This window comes from Marmota flaviventris, chromosome 4 (genome assembly GCF_047511675.1).
Source record: "Marmota flaviventris isolate mMarFla1 chromosome 4, mMarFla1.hap1, whole genome shotgun sequence".
In the NCBI taxonomy this organism is placed as follows: domain Eukaryota; kingdom Metazoa; phylum Chordata; class Mammalia; order Rodentia; family Sciuridae; genus Marmota; species Marmota flaviventris.
This window is the reverse complement of record NC_092501.1, coordinates 103,864,803-103,884,262: the sequence shown is the minus strand read 5'-3', so window position 1 is coordinate 103,884,262 and position 19,460 is coordinate 103,864,803. Positions and strand designations below refer to the sequence as shown.

The 19,460-nt window shown below is 31.3% G+C and overlaps 1 protein-coding gene across 3 annotated transcripts in view; it reads right to left on the bottom strand.

The window, feature by feature from the left end:
• Dach1 (dachshund family transcription factor 1) overlaps positions 1–19,460 on the bottom strand; it is a 395,583-nt gene that overhangs the window by 2,789 nt on the left and 373,334 nt on the right. The window lies entirely within an intron of this gene.

Genomic DNA, 19,460 nt, shown 5'->3' with positions numbered 1-19,460 from the left:
AACAAATGTGGATATGAAAACTACGTAGCCTGATATAAAATTTGTGATTTTTCTTTTACCTTCACTTACCTTAGGAAGTAAGAGTTTTCATATATTCTCAAAGTTAATTTCATAATTACATTAAGTTTATATGATCAAGAAGAATACAGCATTTTTACTTCTCATAAATATATATTTGCTTTTTTGATATCAATTCCAGAACACTCAGAAAATAGATAAGAGAATGTGTGTGTATTTTACTGATATGCAAAGTTAGTTTATTTCTCCTGAATGATAATTACTGCCTTCAAGCTTGCAGAACCAAATTTTCTCTGAATGCACTCAGGTGTATCTGCATCACGAAAGACTGAGTCCCCTCTTACTCTTTAGCAGTGTTGTTAAATATGCCATGTAATGTAACTATTGTGCACATTTGTTGCTATTTATATGAGAGCCACCAAGGTTATTTCATTACTATCAATGGACTATAACCTTTCCCCCCTGAAGGGAGATTAACACAACAATTAAACCTTAAAGTGTAAATATATTATTTAACTTTTGCCAATGACAAAACACATTTGGGTGAAAATAAGAAGAAATCAAATTTTCAACACACTGAATAATGTATTTGAATGAAGCAGGAGTAAGAAACGGGAAAATGAAATCCAATGGAGGAACAAAACAAAACATAAGGCTATTCCTCAAACATAACACCCTTGAAACTGTCCACTTTGTAGTTGGCCTAAAGTTTAAATCTATTTGTTTAAGATATGTCTGAATTTCGATTTTAAAACCTGAAGTAGAGGGTAAAAGGATCAGAAAAGCAAAGTTTTCCAAACTAAAAAAATGTATACTACCGTATGCATGTTTGCAAAATGTCTGTTTCAACAACTGAAGTATAAGGAAATGGAAATAACTGAACAGTAGTTTCAAGAAATAGAAAAGATAATCTAAATATTTACAGATCTCACCTTTCACATAAAACTGATCAAGTGCTTTTATCTTACCTACAGTAGATATAGTAAGTAATAATGAGATTATAACCATTAATGGTAAGTTATTTTCTACTTCATGGAAATACTGATGTGCCCAAATTCTGTATTCCTCTCTCATATTTTATCTTAGCCTAATTTGCAATGTTGAAATGTTACCTCCAGATTTAAATGGAACTCTGTTTTGGTCATTGATATATCCCAGACACATTCAGTAACTATATGTTAAATGAATAAATTAGAGTTCTCAAGTAGTTCACATAAAACACATAAATATATCCACCCAAATATGTATGTATTATATAATTTATTATATTGTTAACATCCAAACTTTACTGTTTTTCTTTGACAGGGGCAGGAATGTCTATGAGATTAGTCTTCAATTAACTACTTTCTAATACGTTGTGTTAAATATTAGTTGCCTCTCTAAAATTAATCTAGTTCAAATTTAAGAATAATGGTAACAATTAAATATCTCAGCTTCCCAGTTCAGCAATCTTATGTCAGGGTTCTTAATAATTCAAACATATAATCACAATGAAAATATATTCACTCAAAATAGCATACAATTTTGGATGTAAGATATAATCTAATATTCACAAATAAAAATGTATTATTCATGCAACTGCATTCCTAATTTTGAAGAGTGACTTAGGAGATATACAAATTGTGCTGAATAACCTGCCTAGATATGTGGCCTAAAAATATTTATTTCCTCTGGCCCCCAACTATAGTCTCTCATTGATGCTAAATATTACTATAGTTTAGCAGTAGCCATTGTGATATTAAAGATAGCAATTTTATAAAATCAAGCATCAATCAAATATCAATACTGTAGTTTACATAATTTTGATGAAAATTTCTGAGTGTGGAGATGACAGTACTACATTTAAATGCTGGGAAGTATTCAGGATTTTTGCATGGAATGTGAACTCATTTATTCTGTTTGCTTATTCTGTTTGATTGCACCCACCTGTGGTACAAAACTATGATTTTGTCACTTATGTAAGTGTTTTAACATATAATTATTTGTAGTTTCAGCTTAGTGGAGTTTTAACTTCTGACTCTATAAATAAACCCAATAAAATTTACATTATATAAATAAACTAAAAATTTTAGTCTTTCATAGACTTAATAGCACCTGCTTGAAATCGGACTTTTTAAAGATAATTTTGATTCTAATGATATCTGCTAAATACAGCAATGTGTTTTTAAAACAATGTAGTAATAGATATTTTAGAAGTAACTAAAACAGTGAAGTGTTGATAATTTTACCAGAACTTTCTAATATTGAGTTTCATAATTTATTTCTGCTCAGTTCTCCTTTCAATTGTCTTATTTTCCCATGGATTCAGTTATATTGAGAATATCATTCCCATTCTCATTTTTTAAAAATACACAATTTTCTAATGACTAGATAGAAAGTAAAACTTCTCTCAAATTCAAATTCCATTAATTGAGGTCTTTTACCAATTTGCTCAAAAAAGTAATAATCATTTGCTCAAAATTAATGTTTTGGTGCTCATTATGAATCTCTCAAACATCTGCCTACTGAAGAAAAAATAAAGTATTGGAAAATAGTTTTCTAATATTTTGTTCCATCTATAGCATAGAAGGGGAAAGAATTCATGAGCAAAGAGTATATACTTAAAAATAATTCAATCAATATGAATAATTATCTAAAATGTCCACATTCACATTACCAGCCAAATTCTACACTATGGCTTATAAGATGGCACATAAATTGATAGGGGTTTTCTCCCCAATCTTCATCTTCTACCATTTCTTTTTTTCAGTGACCCTGGCCCTTCTCTCCATTCTATAGCCCACCAAGCTCCATACTATGTTGAAATATTAAGCCTCTTTTTTTCTTCTGGAAGTCTGGAAGATAGGTACTCCTAGCTCTGGACTTATGCTTCTGCTCCTACCTACTAACCTTCTCTAGAGCTTTGCTATTTATTTTCCAGTACAATGTACTCTAATAACTTGAGCCTGCTACATAGTCAGATCCATGAAAGCAGCAGCTATCTCTTTTTTTGCCAATATTATAATGAGCTGTTAGAATGATGTTTGCCTTAAAAGTTTTCATGTGGCTTTAAACCATTAAACTTTTGAAGAGAAAAATTAATATGCCTATCGGATAAAAATAATTAGCAAGTTATATATTTTAAAGTTTATCTGAAATAAAACTCTGTTGATTTTAAAAACAAGATAATTATTTTGTTATGGCATTTTGCTAGTAAATGTACAGAACTGGAGACAATCATGCTAAGTGAAATTAGTCAATCCCCCCAAAACAAAGGCCAAATGTTCTCTCTGATATGAGGACGCTAACACAGAATAAGGTGGTGGGGAGTGGGAATAGCAGTTCATTGGATTAGACAAAGGAGAATGAACAGAAGGGAAGAGGGACAGGATTGGGATTAGAAAAGACAGCAGAATGAATCTGATGTAAATTTCCGATGTTCATATATGAATACACAGCCAATGAAACTTCATTATATACAACCACAAGAGTGAGAACCTAATTAGGATAAGTTATACTCCATGCATGTATGAAATGGCAAAATACACTCACTTTCAGGCATATCTAACAATAACAAATAAAAAAAGAACAAAGAAAAATAAATAAAAACAACAATTTTGTAAGCTTCTTTACCATGGGTCATATATGAAATAAAAATTATATACATTATAGTTGTGTGCTTAGTATCTAACCTACTGTAATTCCACTTTTAAAATATCTTCTTTGAAATTTTTGATTGATATATTTCTAACAAATGGACACATGCATCAAGCATTAAAGATGTCAGCTGTGAAATGGATTCCCACCTGCAACAATTAGGGCCTTTCTGTGCTAAATATTAAATATCAGAGATCCTCTGATATTTATAGTCAACTAAAACCAGAAAGAGATCAGGCATAGATAGACTCCGGAAGACAGACAGTCTCTCTACCTCCATTTATAGAACTTACCTTTAAAAACCATCCTACTTTACAATTTTGTTATTTATTGAAATTTCCTTCTGGATAATTAAAAGTCTGTTGGAATAAAAATTTTTAACTAGTTTTATATTATTTCAGAGAAGTTGTTGGCCCTATAGGTCACAGTAAATATCCCCATATGGACATACCCAGAGAGCTTACAATAGGTCTCTGAGCTATGGGGCTATTCTAATTCATTCTCTGATAACAAACCACCTAAATAAAAGTGAAATGACAAGAGTGATAGGAAGGCTATAATATATGGGCTTGTAAATCAAACTATGCCATGTTTTGTATGCTATATAATAATGGTTCCAATATTCTCTTCTCTCCTCTTTCAACAGAAAAAAAAAAAAAAAAGCCATGGGACCATAGAGGACCCAGTGAAAACAATCTGCAGAACAGAGATTATTGGAATCCCTAGTGTTTCCATAGCTGAGGTCTCATATTTCAGAGGTGTTCTATTTGATTTTGGAGACTCAGAGGGCTTATTCCTAAGTTTTGTTTTAAGAGCTGCCCATTGTGAATCATGCTTAACTCCTAACTAGACAGTCTCATACCTCCCCACTCTCCTCCCATTCCCTACAGAGTCTTGATGTATTTTTGCATGTGTTGGCCACAGAAAAATATTTTTCCTGTTTCTTCTTGATGCTGAGTTGGACTTTCCAAATAATTGCTGCTTGATATCCAAATAACAGCTTTACTTTAATATCCAGCAATTTGGTGATAATGGTAATAATGATTAATACCAGCATAGATAATATTTTCTGAGTACTATTGAGCTCAAAGTATTTTATATTTCAACTCTAAAATATCCAGCAAATGAACAAAGTAGGTATTCTTAGTGATTTTTTACAGAAACAACTGAATAGGGCACATTTTCAGAGAGCAACAAAATGGAACTGCAGTGATTTACTATTTATATGAATACAATTTTTGTATGTGTTCCATTACATCATTTTTCCTCCACTAAGTAACTGGAGGAAATAAAAGTACCTCTGACATGTAGTCACTACCTTGCATATCTGCTGTGCTTCCAGGGCCAGGGACTTCCTTTTAGTCTCCCCTGCCTCAACTGACAGATGGAAATAAGAACCAGAATTCTTATAGTCTGGTTTCAGAAAAAGTACCTTCCTTTGACATGAAGATTATTTTCTTTTGTATGGGATGTTGATATGACAGGAAAATCATCAAGCTAAACTTAGTGCATGGGAGTACTTAATTAAAAAGTCTGTTCTAATTAAAAGCATTTGGGAGTAGGGGTTGAGTGAAACTATTTAAATTACAAATTCCTAATAGTCTCAAAGTTCATTGTGATTTAATGCTTACAGCTATAATTTAGCATATAAGAAAGTATCTAAATCACTGATAGTTTATCATAGGTATGAATTTTTTTTCTTACTATGCAGAGAGGTAAGCACAGATAAGGAAGTGAAGGAAAAAATCTTAAATCCTTTGTAAAACTGGATCTCAGGTTCTAATATTAAAATTGAAACCATTGAATCAGACCCAGTAAGCATATAGAATCTCTGTTATTTATTTGCTGTGGCTGAGGAGGGAGAAATGAGAGCTAGAATTTTTGTTCACTTAATAAATTTCATGTTACGGTTTAATGTTTTAGCAGGTATTATATGTAGTTATTGGTAGTGTCATATATATATAGAGAGAGACAAATAATTTATCACTTTCTGTATATAAAAATTAGAATACTGAATAAATCTTGTATTTTAAAAACTAATGAAGTTTTTTGGATAACCAATCACATTATATAATAAGATTCTATATTTGAAGATAACCTAAAAGTTGGAACAGTTTTAAATTGCTTTGTTGGGTGACAACAGAATCCAATTAATCACTGTGTAAAAATCATGTCATTAAGAAAAGATTGTTCCAATGAAAAGTATCACAAAATACAGATGGGTGTATTTTTAAATTTTCATTAGAACATTCTCATGAACATCTGTAAAGATCTCTTACATGTCTTTTGCACAAAAGCCTCAATAAATTGCATTTCCTTCTGTAAAGTAGCCTTATTAAAAATGGAATACATTTGTTCAAAAATTATATCCAGAACACCTAAAATTTAATGAAAATTGCTGCTTTCACAAAACAGTAGTACAGGTACATGCCTCACTACTCTAGAGCTGAGGAAAATATTAACACAGCAGGAGGCAAACATATAAGATCAGTTATCTTGAAAGTTTAATATTTACTTAAAGAATATGAGGTTAATATAAAATATGGTAGCCCTGTACCTCTTTCAACATAATGTCTTAATCATGTGAAGTAAAGGAAATCAAAACAAGTGATGAAAACAAATGTTAATGATTCATGTGGTATTTGATAAGACAACGAAAGGAAGTCAAAATAAAAGCAAACAAACAGGAACAGATGGGAAGGATCTTTGTCAAGTCATAACCCCTCTTCTAAAACCCCCAAAGGAAGAAGCTAATTAAAGAAAATATTGTTTCTTGCTTTTTTAAATTTTATATTTAGAGTAAGAACATTCTGCTACTGCTAAAGCAAAGAAGCAGAGACACAAAGTCTACATTGAACATGAGAAATATTTTAAGAGAGATTGATGTTGAACACAAACCCATTTATAAAAGGATATTGAGTAAACATCATTTCTTCTCATGAAATGCAGATAATAAAGTTCAAGTCACTGCCAGATGCCAGAGTACTAATATGTTCAAGGTTGTGTTAAAATATAATTAAAAAGTAAAAACTGAAAAAGTTACGACATGTTTTGCTTTTTCTTTTTTTTAAATTCACGGTTACAGCTGGGAAACTTGAAGTCCACAGATTTGTCTTAAAGTGAGAAAGGAGTAGACCCTAAATCCTTTTTGTACACTTTTTTCACAAGCAGCTGGTGCTGTTCTAGAGAATGGGCATAGACTGTGTGTAGTAATCAAACAACTCTGTGTAATAAAGGACTTCATGTCTGTATCATTCCAATATAATGGTATGAGAAGTAGATAATGGATTACCTAACAGGTCAATACGGCATACTTCATTTGAAATAAGAAAAGATAATATGTAGTATGAAGCAAAGTACTTTTTTTCTTTTTGTATGCTGAGGATTGAATCCAGGGCCCTGCAATGTTTGTTTATTGTTTCTCTGTCCAATAGAGAACAGACAAATCTCTATTTAATGTTAAGAAATCCCTTCTGGCACACTCTAACACTGAGGTACAGCCTCACTCCATGAAGTAAAGATCTTGACTGTGGCTACAATGAAGACAAGTAAGTTACCATTGGAAACAATTTTTAGATATTTTTTTTTAGTTCTCTTCCAAGAAGGAAGTACATGAGAGGACACCTTCTAGGTTAAAACATTCTAAGAACAGAAGATCATCTAAAGCTATGATACACAGATTGAGCCCAGGAAAAAAACCTTTTTAGACAATAATGATGAATGTAAAACCCTAAAGGAACTTTGCATGGGACTCCAGAAAAGCACAGGTTGCAAGGAAAATTTCTAACTTGGATGATTTGAAAATTTGAAGCAGGTGGAACTGTGGGAATCATGGACCTACACAGCATCCTCACTGGGAAAGCTGATCCAATCACAACATTCTTTCAACTTGGGAAACTTAAAGAGCCAAATCAGCAATGAAATCTGAACAGAGAAATGTTCAAGGAAGATATTTCAAGATCTAGAGTTGGAGATAGTTAATCTCACCAGTTTGGAGTTATTTAGTCAACTTAAGCCCTAAAAATACTTTTCTCAAATGGTCAGTTTACCTTACAATATCATGGTACCTCTTAGAAGTATATTCTTATGAGATTCTTAAAAAAGTTACCCTTTGCCTAGATTTTAAGCTCAAGTATCTTGGTGCTTTCTGTGGGCAAAGAAGAATTTACTTCTAAAGGAAAGTTAATCCTACTTTACTGGATATTAAAGATATTTTACTCAGTATGGAAGAATCTTCCCATTGGGGGTAAAAATCTGGACCTTGTACTTCTGTGTACTCATATGTATTCAATAACTAAATGTTCTTAAAATCACATCACCATGACTACAACCAAGCACAACTGGTAAAAAAATAAGGATCACCATCCATCTATTAGTCTATGCAACATGGAACAGGGAACTCTATGTTTAAAGTTGAGAAAGACCTTCTGAAAAAATGTTTTAGTTGAAGTATTAGTCTAAATTCATGTAGCCAGGAAACAGCCATATATTATAGTAATATAAACATATATTATATTGCTAGGTCCTAAGTATTATTACAACTTCTTCTTATAGTATCCAAACAGTTATTTCTTCCAAATAGTCTTCACTATACTAACAAATTGCTTCACTAGAAATTGCTTAGAGTCCAGCTATAATTTCCTTTAGAGGAGATAATAAACCATATGACTTTGTATATTTCTATCACCTGGAACATAGCTTGGCTTCTTGGACGTGCTCAGTAAATATATATGAAAGGAATTATCAAAATTGGTATCACAAAACAAGGGAAAGGTAGTGGACATTATTGTGCCTCTGGATGTTAATACCCTGAGAAGAATACTACCTCAGTTGGGTAGTATACTGGCTTAGAATACATGAGCTGAGCCTGATCATGAGGAAATACTGGATACAAAATGAAAAACACTCTATGTAGAAAAGGATGATAGTCTTCAAAAATATCTGTTTCATAAATTATAAGTTTAAGGAAATACTCAAGAGAACATTAAAACTAAAAAGAAGTGGCAACTAAATATAATATGTGATCCTAATTTGGATTCAGTAATGAAGGAAAATAAAGGACATTTTTGGGTCAAATGACAAAACTGGAATTTGGATGTCAGATTAAAGCATTGTGTCAATGAAATATTTACTGAGCTGATAAATAGATTGTGTTTTGTATGAGAACATCCCATTGTAAATATTCCCTGAAAGAAGTATGGTTAATTATTACAGGTAAAGGGCCTATGTTTCTGACTCTTAAAGCTTCAGAAATTATTAGAGGAAATGATAAAGCATATTGGGGCTAAATATTGGTAATAAATGAACTTAGTAAAAAATACAAAATAGTACTTATACCACTCTTGAATGCTTCTATTGTTTGGAATTTTTTCAGTACCAATTTTACTTTTTTTAAGCTGGTACATAGAAACAAGAATTATACAAGATAGTGGTGTACCATGCAGTGTTTCAAAATATCTATAATAATGCATAATGTTTAAATCAGGTTAAACATATTTATCTCCCAAAATATTTGTCATGTCTTAACAGTTAAGAAAAAATTTTAAAAAATAAAATAGTTTGCCACAGGTAAATAAAATTTCAGTGTCAGTAACATCAGATATTTTCTAAGCAAATTTCACATTCTCTGCTATCCACATATTATGTTTCACTATCTATATGGACATGATAAATATGCTTTCTGCTTAGCAATAAGGCTTTGAGAAGTTTTGTTCAAGTATTAGATAGTAAATAAATGGTTAGTGATTCTCTTAATAGAGTTCTCCAGAGAAAGCACATTCAGATTCATGGAACTTACTGATCTGAAGGTGTGGACATAAGTTAGATTCTGGTCTATTGGTCCATCATGTTTTAATGATAAATTTATAATTGTAAAGTTTATGAAGTCTATTTAAGTCTATTACCTGTTAACAGGACTGTATATGCTAATGCATATTCATTACTATAGGTAAATTACCCCTCTCTTAAGTTGCATTTGAAAGAAATATCAGATTATCTTTTAAAAGTTATCTTAAACTAAAGCAAAAGGCAGGGCACAGATTTCTTTCAAATTTTGTTTTGTTTCTATAAATAAAGGAAAAAAAATGTGTTACTGGTGGATCTGCATTGTTAAAGTATTTGTGCACGTGTGTGCGTGTTCTAATTAAACATTCATTAGTAAGAAGTTAGAGACCATCAGAGTGCTTAATGTACCAGCAAGTGAGAATGGAGTACTTTGCACTTAGGTTACCTTGTCCTGATTGGAAGGTGAGACCTCCCAACAACTTCAGCAAAGTGAAACACAATGAAATCTCTCATTAATTTCTCAGTTCTCTATTTATTTTAGGGGAAGAGAAGACTAGGATAAAGAGATGGAAGGAAATAATCATTTGGGGGCATATCTGAACCTGGGTGATGAATGTATAATTCATTATGCTTAATTAAAACAGCATATAGAATAAAAGTGCTTCTTTGAGCAAATAAGATTCTACAAAGGAAAATAGGGATTTTTTAAAAATCAAGTCTTTGTATCCTTTCACACAACTGTAAAAGATAGGCAAAATCCAGTGAATAAGCTGAATTTTTGGAATAAATGCATTTTTTATTCCTGACCAAAAAAAAAAAAAAAAAGAGGCAGTCAGAAAGACAACTCTTGTCAGAGCCTCGTTATTTTCTTTTGAGTTTGTAGCAAATAAGTATCAATCAAAAAAAAAAAAAATAAGTCTAGCTCTTTCTACTTTCTAAATTTTCTATAGCATATTTAATTTGGTAATTTTAATAAAGGTTATATTTGTTTAGGAAGATAATTGTGAATGAATGAATTTCTAAATCTCTAGAGTCTTATTTAACATATTTACACAACGCTGAAGTGAAATTCAGGTCTAGGCCTAAACGTGACAAATGACAAGCATATTTCAATGAGAGATCATTCTAATTTTTTCAATAAATAGGAATTTTAATGAAAGAAATGACATTTTTGTGGAGAACAGCTTTTCTTAATACCTTATCTAATGGAATCATCAACTATTGTTTAGACAGTATGTGGGTGAGAACAATTACATGTTGTACAGGAACTATTAAATAAGGTAGTCCTCTACGCACTCAGTTTTAAAGAAAACACATCAGGAATCAGTTCAGAAATATGAAAGTTATATTAAAGAACACATCAGAAAACAGACAAGAAATATCTAAAGGAAGAATATGAAAAACATTGGTGTGTTTGCCCAGAAATCCAGCCTAAGAGGAAGCAGAATTAATCAGGCAAGTTTTACCAGCCAGGTATGAGGATAACTTTAAAGACTGATGTGAACATTGGGTCCACATTTATATAAGTTTATGCGTTCCCTAAATGTTTGAACTCTATAATACTCTTTATTCCAATTTCAATCTTAGCAAGTAACTTAATTTTATTTTCTGTAATAGGCGTCCTCTAAAATGGCCAGCAATAGCCCCTGCCTCCTGTATTCTTATACAATCTCTTCTTCTACAGTGTGGGATAAACCTTATGTCAGTGACCTGCTTTGAAAAAACAGAGTACAGCAAAGTGATGGGACATTACATCCAAGATTAGGTTCTAAAAAACCTACAATTTCCACATTGCTGGTCCATAATCTGTATAGATCTTCTCATTTTCTCAGTCTGATAAAGAAGACTGCCATGTATCCTGTGGATCAACTGATGTGACAAGGAATTGATGTTGCTTCCTGTCAATGGACAGCAAAGATCTGAGTCCTGATTCAGTCTGAGTCTTCTGAGGATCTAGGCATGCCAAGAGCCTCACTAGGGAATTTAGAAATGGAGCCTGTCTCAGGGGAGTCTAGAGTTGACTGCATATTCTCACATACAGAATCTGAGGTAGAGAATACTGTTAAGCTATGAAGTTATGAGGTAACTTGTTTTGCCATGGATAGTCCTTGTTTTATAAGAAAGATGTGCTGGCCAATACCAGGTAAATATTTCAGTTCTAATGAGTTACGGTGTGAAACATACCAGTTTGCTTTCATCTGGAACACAGGAAAGACTGTGATCTACAACTACAGGCAACTGAACTTGCCAAGCCAATTGCCACCTTTTGTATTCTCCTGTAGGCTTGCCTGCCTTTCAGACAAAGAACATGACCAATACCATGTTTCCCAGAAGAATATTTCTTAAGTTAGGCAAAACCAAACCAAACAAAACTCTCTTTTGCTTATAGTAGGATACATTGTTCTAAGTCACAAAATATTTTTAAACTTTTAATACATTTGCTTTGTCTGATACAAACACACACCCAAACATATTTTCCTTTAGTAAATGGAATTAAATTTACTTGTCTTATCCTAAGGTTCTTTGATTTTGTTGAAGATAGATAGGTGTCCCTTAATAGACTGATAATATTATTTTCTGACATGTGCTCATCTTCTCAGAAATGAAAACAATAGTTGTTAGTAGTCTGATCCTCAGATTAAACTTGTCTCAGACTAACAAAGATCATAACAGGTCACAATGCACTGTGATAGAAGTAATGGCTCAGGCAATCATAAAGCTCCCTACTGCTGGAATTGGTACAATTTAATAAACCACCAGAAAGGAAAAGAGAAAATGTATATTTATGTTTATTAAAATAATCTAAAAAGATACTATTGCACAAAGCAAGGACGATGTACTCAATGTTCCTCTGAACTTTTGATACAGTGGGGTTACTGGCTGAGATCAATTTTGGATAAATATGGTGTCTTGCAATCTTAAAAACTGTTGTTTATCATACTTCATGTTTTCTAAGGAAACTCTTAATTCTTTGAAAATCAATCTTGAAAATATCAACAAACTGGCCACAAACAATAACAAATGTTAAGATACTAAATGCTTTCTAAAATGGAAAGCAATGATTAAAAAAAAGATAAAATGTGCTATCCTCAAAATATGCAGTACTAATGGACAGTTTTGCATTTTACAAATGTGTTTGTCTCTAAAAACAAAGAATTTCAGGAAACATAGAAGCACTTTAGATTTTTAACTTACACAAATTCCAGTTTGATTTTAGCATATATTAAATTCCATGAGATTGCCAAATTTCTTTAATATAGTCTTTAAAAATAAACACAAAACTTTACAACTAAACATTTAAAGTATGTTATAATAAATGTGCATATATTTAGAAAGAAGATAAATGCTGATATATGTATATTACATGCCCACTGTGAAATTCTGCCCTGGGTCATGGTAACACAGGCCACTATTTCCGTTAAAATTAATAGCTTATGGCTGTGGTTACTGTCAGTATTGCCTTATTTTCCCATCACTAGCAATTGTGAAATGAATAAAATTAACTTATGTCACCATGTAGATCATCATATCATGAATTAAGGTTAGATTTCAAGAAGCACTATGAATTTAAGGAACTCATCTAGGCTGTGTCAAAACCACTTCATAATAAAATTTTTATTTTCCTATCATAGTGACTCTATACTACTCTTAGGGGTAATCTAAAGTTGCACTCAGGTGATGCTAAATCATTCAACCCAAAATACATTTTTATCTTAAAATTCTAGATATCCTCTCTCCATTTCAACTAGATAGACTTCAGTTCCTTTTTATCATCAGAAAGCGTACTTTTGAAGCTACAAGAAAATTACCTTGTAAGCCTTGGATAATAAATCTTCCCAACTTTGCTACCTTATCCTTAATATATAATAGCTATATGATGAGTTCACAACTTCATCAGTCACCTTTAACAGGTCCAGTTCTTGTTTGATTCTTTACTAGTACAACATTCAGTTGAAAAAATCTGTAAATGTTGCAATTGTGAACTGAACCTTGATGAGTCTGTTTCCAAATGCCTTATGTATTGAAAAATCATGATATTCCTAAAGTTTAAAATGGGTGTAAGGCTAGTATTATTTTAGTATAACCCATACTTTGTTATGATAATTCAGAACACTGTTACATAAACATATTTTTCTTTACTTACCAAATCTGAAGAATAATTTTTACTTTCCCTTCATCAAAATAAGAATGCATTATACTGTTCAAATGATTGCAAAGACTACCTATGCATCAAAGGGAAAAGCTTACAATGAGAGTAAATTATTGCTGCTTTTTTTTTTGCTTATGACTCTATTCAATGTAGTTTGATTACTTGAAAGGACTGATAAACAACATATTGCTATATGAAACAATATCATGAAAAATACATGTCTCTTAATGCAAGAGTTGAATAGACAGTTTGTCATAGAAAAAATCTGCAGAATCAAGAAAGATGCAAAATAAATACGTCAAAATATGAATTATCTAACATGCTACAGTGTATTTTTATCATCCACTATTCTAATTTCATGTATATAAACTAACACTGTAAACTTTTTTGTCTCAAGTTTTATTATGCTCACTTTCATGAACAAATTCAATCCATTCTTTCTAACTGCCATGAAAGAAAAAAAAATCACATAATTTTTTTTGTCATTTAAAAAAATATTAGACCAATTCATTATATGTAAAGATAGTGTAAAATGTTATAAAGTATATTAACTCAGCCATTTGAATATATTTTGCTTCTCAATGTTACATTTGTTTCTCTTAGTATGTGGTTTTATCATTGGGGAAGAATGGATTGGGCAATAATTTTATAATATAAAGATGATGCTAAGAGATCCTATGTTTTCAATGTAAGGAATTCCATCAGTTACAGTGATGTTCAAAATTGTCTATCTTATGTGGACATCACATTCAAATTCCAACACAATTTCCACACAGGTGTTTACAATCCTGTGTAATGCCCCATTGGCACATCACATCCTATATCAGCAAACCAAACTCATTATCTACTCTAGCCTGGATCTCTTTCACAGATTACCAATTTCAAATTATCAAATTTCCATTTTCCATTTTCATTTACTGAGTCTACAATTTGATTTACTCCCTTTTATTTCAAATGTGTCATCCCAATCAAGTCTGCATCACACAGAACTTGAATCCTTATGACCTCATTTCTGAATTAATAACATTTGTCATATCTTTATTTTCACTCAATAAGAATATCTCTTAAACCATGTGTATATTACTTATGATTTAGTATATTATTCAGTTTAATAAAAACAAGGGGGCCAGTATTTATTTTAATAAATATTATTTAATGCCATTTTCACAAGAAATCATGATTTTCAGTTTTCTTCTGTTTGTGAAAGTCATATAAAATATATTGATATAGCACAGATTCTCAGAAGATTCAGACTTACAGATCTTGTCTTAAGTGAGTCTTTACCAATTACGTAACTAGAATAAATTGTTTTGTTTGTGCTCTGAAAGCACTTTGTTTACATTTCAGGAGCACTGGATCAAACTGGTTATTTTATTAAGAGAAAAATAGAGCTTTTATATTTCCTGGAAAAAAATCAAGATTTCAAAATTTTGGATTTTCTCTAGTAAGTTAATTTTAGGTTTCGGATTTTTGCTGTGAGTAGTGTGTGAGTTCTTATAACCACAGAAATGAATAAGTTCTACAGACAGACTTTAAAACACGAATACATACAATGTTTTATATAGAATATTGTTTTTTTAAATGTGGAGACATATATATGATATATATATGATATATGATATATATGTGATATATGATTCATTAAAATTCTTTGTTTCACATAGTAAAATCAAATGCATAAATATTACATACTTTTATATAAATAAAGCTTCACTTGCAGTTTCTATCGCTCTTGTAATTACCTTAATATCTATAGCTGCCTGAATAGAAATTTAATATATATATATATATTTTTATTAGAAATATTTGTTTCTTAATATGCTACTGTATTTTGAATTATTTAGAAAAAATATCAAGTCTTGAATTTTTTCTTGCCCTAGAACTTAATTATGCAAGCATTTGAAAAAATAAATTAACTATAACATAGACTTGCCAGGAATTAGTTATAATAGTTTGCCAAAATCCATTCCATGAGATATTACTTACTTTTTTACTGCACTTTTGTAGTGTCTAAATTGCTAAATATGGACTTCAAAAATTCAAGAGGACAGATACATGAAAAATTTGATGCTCATCTTTTAGAGAGTCATTTTAAAAATTTTGTTCTCTCAAACTGTTCATGAGATGATTCTTAGAGTGAAGTTCACTGAAAACTACCTAGAAGTCAGTTTTCATGTTCACCTATGTCTTTTTTTCCCACTTCATCCTGCACTGAAGATTTTATAGTGATACAGTATTTACAGGGGTTTCAAGAAGACCAGATTAAAAATATGTAGGTGAAATGAGAATAGCAATTCTAAAGTTTTATAATAACAAAATTATGCTTTTGGAACTTCTGGAACTTTATTTTTGAGGTATTTTTATACTTTGTGTTTATAACCTGACCCTTATGAAAATAGTGGAATCCAGGAGAAAAAAAAAGGCAAACACAATAGGGAAGAAATTAAAATTTAAAAATTAGAATTAAAATTAAATTCTAAAATTCATAGGGATTAATAAAAAAACAATACTGAATAGCTAAGGCAATCATGAGAAAGAAAAACAAAATTGGAACATTACATTACCTAACAACATTATTCTACCTTATTTCCAACTACACTACATAGACACGGTAATGAACGCAGCATAATACTGGCAAGAAGAAAAAAAAAAAGACACATCAACAAATGGAACAAAATAGACACACCAAAAATGAATTCATACTTGTAGAAACAACTGATTTTAAACATAGTTCCCAATAATGTGCAATGAGAAAGGGCAGTCTTCAGTAAACAATGTTGGGGAAAACTGTGTTTCCACATGCAAAAGAATAAAATTGGACCCTTATGTCACATGATATTTAAAAATCAACTCAAAATGGATTAAAGACTTAAACAGAAGAGCAGTAAATATAAACTAATAAAAAAGGGGAAAACATGATATTGGTATGCATAATGACTTTTGGCAACAGAAGCAAAGAGCAAAGAAAAAAAAAGAAAGAAAACTAGACAAGTGGGATTATATCAAACCAAAAAGCTTCTGCATTGCAAAGGAAACAGAAACATGCAGAAACAACCTACAGGTTAGTAGAAAATGACTGCAAGTCATACACCCATTAAGGGGTTAATGCTAAAAATATATTTAGACACCAAACAGTTCAATAGCAAGAAAAAACCCCCAAATCCAATAACATAATGGGCAAGAGACCTGAATAGATATTTCTCAAAAAAAAAAGTCACACAAGCATATTTAAAAAATTGTTCAATGTTTTTTGTCTTTAGGAAAATACAATCTAAAACCACAGTGAGATATAAGCTCATACTAGTCAGAATAGCTTTTACCAAAAAGACATAGTGTGATTGAGGATATGCAGAAAAGGGAACCCTTGTATACTGTTTTTGAGAATTGCAATTAGTACAGCCATTATGGAAAACTCCATGGAGGTTCTTCAAAACTAAACATTGAATTACTACATGATTAGGCAATCATAACCAAAATATTTGAAATCAGTTTATCAAAGAGATATCTATATCTCCATCATCATTGCAGTATTATTCACTATAGCCAAATTATGGAATCAACCTAAGTATTTATCAGAAGATAAATGAATAAATAAAATGCAGTATACACACAATGAAACACTATTCAGACTTTTAAAAAGTAAGGATATTTCACCATTTATGACAACATGGTAAAAACTAGAGAATATTTGACAAGTAAAGTCAGGCACAGAAAGACAAACATTGCATGTTCTCAATTATGTTGAATGTAAAACAATGGAACTCAAGGAAGCAGAGCGTAGAATGATTACAGAGGCCAGAGGCTGAGGGCCAAGGGGAGAGAGTAGTCAAAGAGTTCAATATTTTAGGCAGGAGCCATGTATGAGGTTCTTTTAGTTCTATCACACACTGTGGTGAATATATTAAACAAAAGGGTATTTTACATTTCACAGTTGCTCAAGAGGAAATTTCAGATGTTCTCACTACAGAACAATGGAAAGTATTTGAGGTTATGGATATGTTAAGTAACTTTATTTAATTATTTCATACTAATAAATCACAGTATCACTTCATATACCACTAGTGTACATAATTATAAATTGCCAATTTACAATAAAAATTAAAATTAAGAATGAAAAAGAAAAATTCTGTATTACATATTTATATGTTTGTGTCATTGCTAAGTCATATCATCCAGAAACAATAAATGCTGCCAATAATGAAAAATAATATTGATTATTTTAAAGTCTGTTATGATTTGGATGTGAGGTGTCCCTCAAAAGCTCATGTATGAGACAATGCAAGAAGTTTAGAGGAGAAATTAATAGATTATAAATTGGGTTAACCCAATCTGTGAATTAAACCCTGGTGGGATTAATTGGTAACACAAGGCCAGTAGGGTGTGGCTGGAGGAGTGAGTCCTTGGGAGTTGTGCCCTTGTGGTATATATTTTGTATCTGGTGAGTGGAATTTCTAGCTCTGTCTGGTTCCTGATCCTAAAGTGAACTGCTTCCCTGCACCACACTCCATTGCAGTGATGCTCTATCTCACCTCCGGGCCCTGAGAAATGGAACTGGCTATCTATGGATTGAGATCTCTGAAACTGTGAGCCCCCAAATAAACTTTTCCTCCTCTAAGATTGTTGTCATCAGGTCTGTTAGTCACAGCACACAGTAGTGAAAAAGCTAACTAAAATAAAGTATGTCAGAAATCTGAACAATCATTGGTCACATGAAATATGGCTGAAATTGCATGCATACTTATTCCATAATAGGTTAAGTTAAAGCACTGCAAATTTTAAAATATGAAAGTCTGTAGTTTCAGAATAGTGAAATAAAATTTCACCTCTTTGTTGATAAATTTTTAACATTAAGAAAATAATTGGAAAGATTTTCACATTTCCTTTGTTTTATAAAAATAGCGTGAAAGGAGCCTACTGAGTTGCAAGAGTTGTTGGGTTTAAATAAATGATTATGTTCTACTTTTCTCATAAAGGAATTGAATCACACATTAAAATAATATTCAAAATGAGGCAACCAAGAATTGCATCAAGATCCAAATGAGCAATTACTCACTAATCTAACTATTTGTATACAAATTTAGGAAAGCAATTTTATAGGCTTATCAAAACAAAAAAAAAATCTATTTATACGAAAATTTAAGTAAAAAAGCAACCTAAAAAATCAACCAATTTTTCTATATTGATTTATAATTACTCAGGCATTAATTTCATAACATTTTCACAGAAATGTTATCAGTATTTCTGAAATTAGAGAGTTGAAAGTCTTATGGAGGACGTGAAATTAAGATATGAGAGACTGTAGAATTTAAACTAAATACTATTCCCAGTTTTATTAACAAAATGAGATTTCCTATCTGTTTAACATGACAGCTCATATTCTTTGGTGTTTTTATACTTCCTCTGGATAACTGACCTGTTGGTGTTGATAACCAATCCAAGGGGCTTAATCTAGATTTCGTAAGGGTGTCCTTTTGAGAGCCAGTGAGGAAGTTTCTGCCTAGTTTCAGTTCAAATTAGTTCAATGCAATGAAGCTACCTGCTTTCATTTGTTATATTTGTAGTTGTAAAATGGTACAATAAGCCAGTGGTTAAATTTTGCCCATATTTTAAATTTTCATTTTAGTACTACAATAAAATATATACATTTAATGTAATTATTTAGAGAAAAAGTATATTGTAGTCACCTATTAACTATACTACTGGTAACCCCTGAAAAGTAAATGTAAGTATGACAAACCTCAAATGGATTGTATCCAGAAAAGACAGGGTTATATGAGATTTGTTCCAAAAGACAGACTACAAACATAACTTCTATTGCATGAACTCTTTTTTTCTTTTTATCTATCACACTTACTCCACTCTTTATATTCAT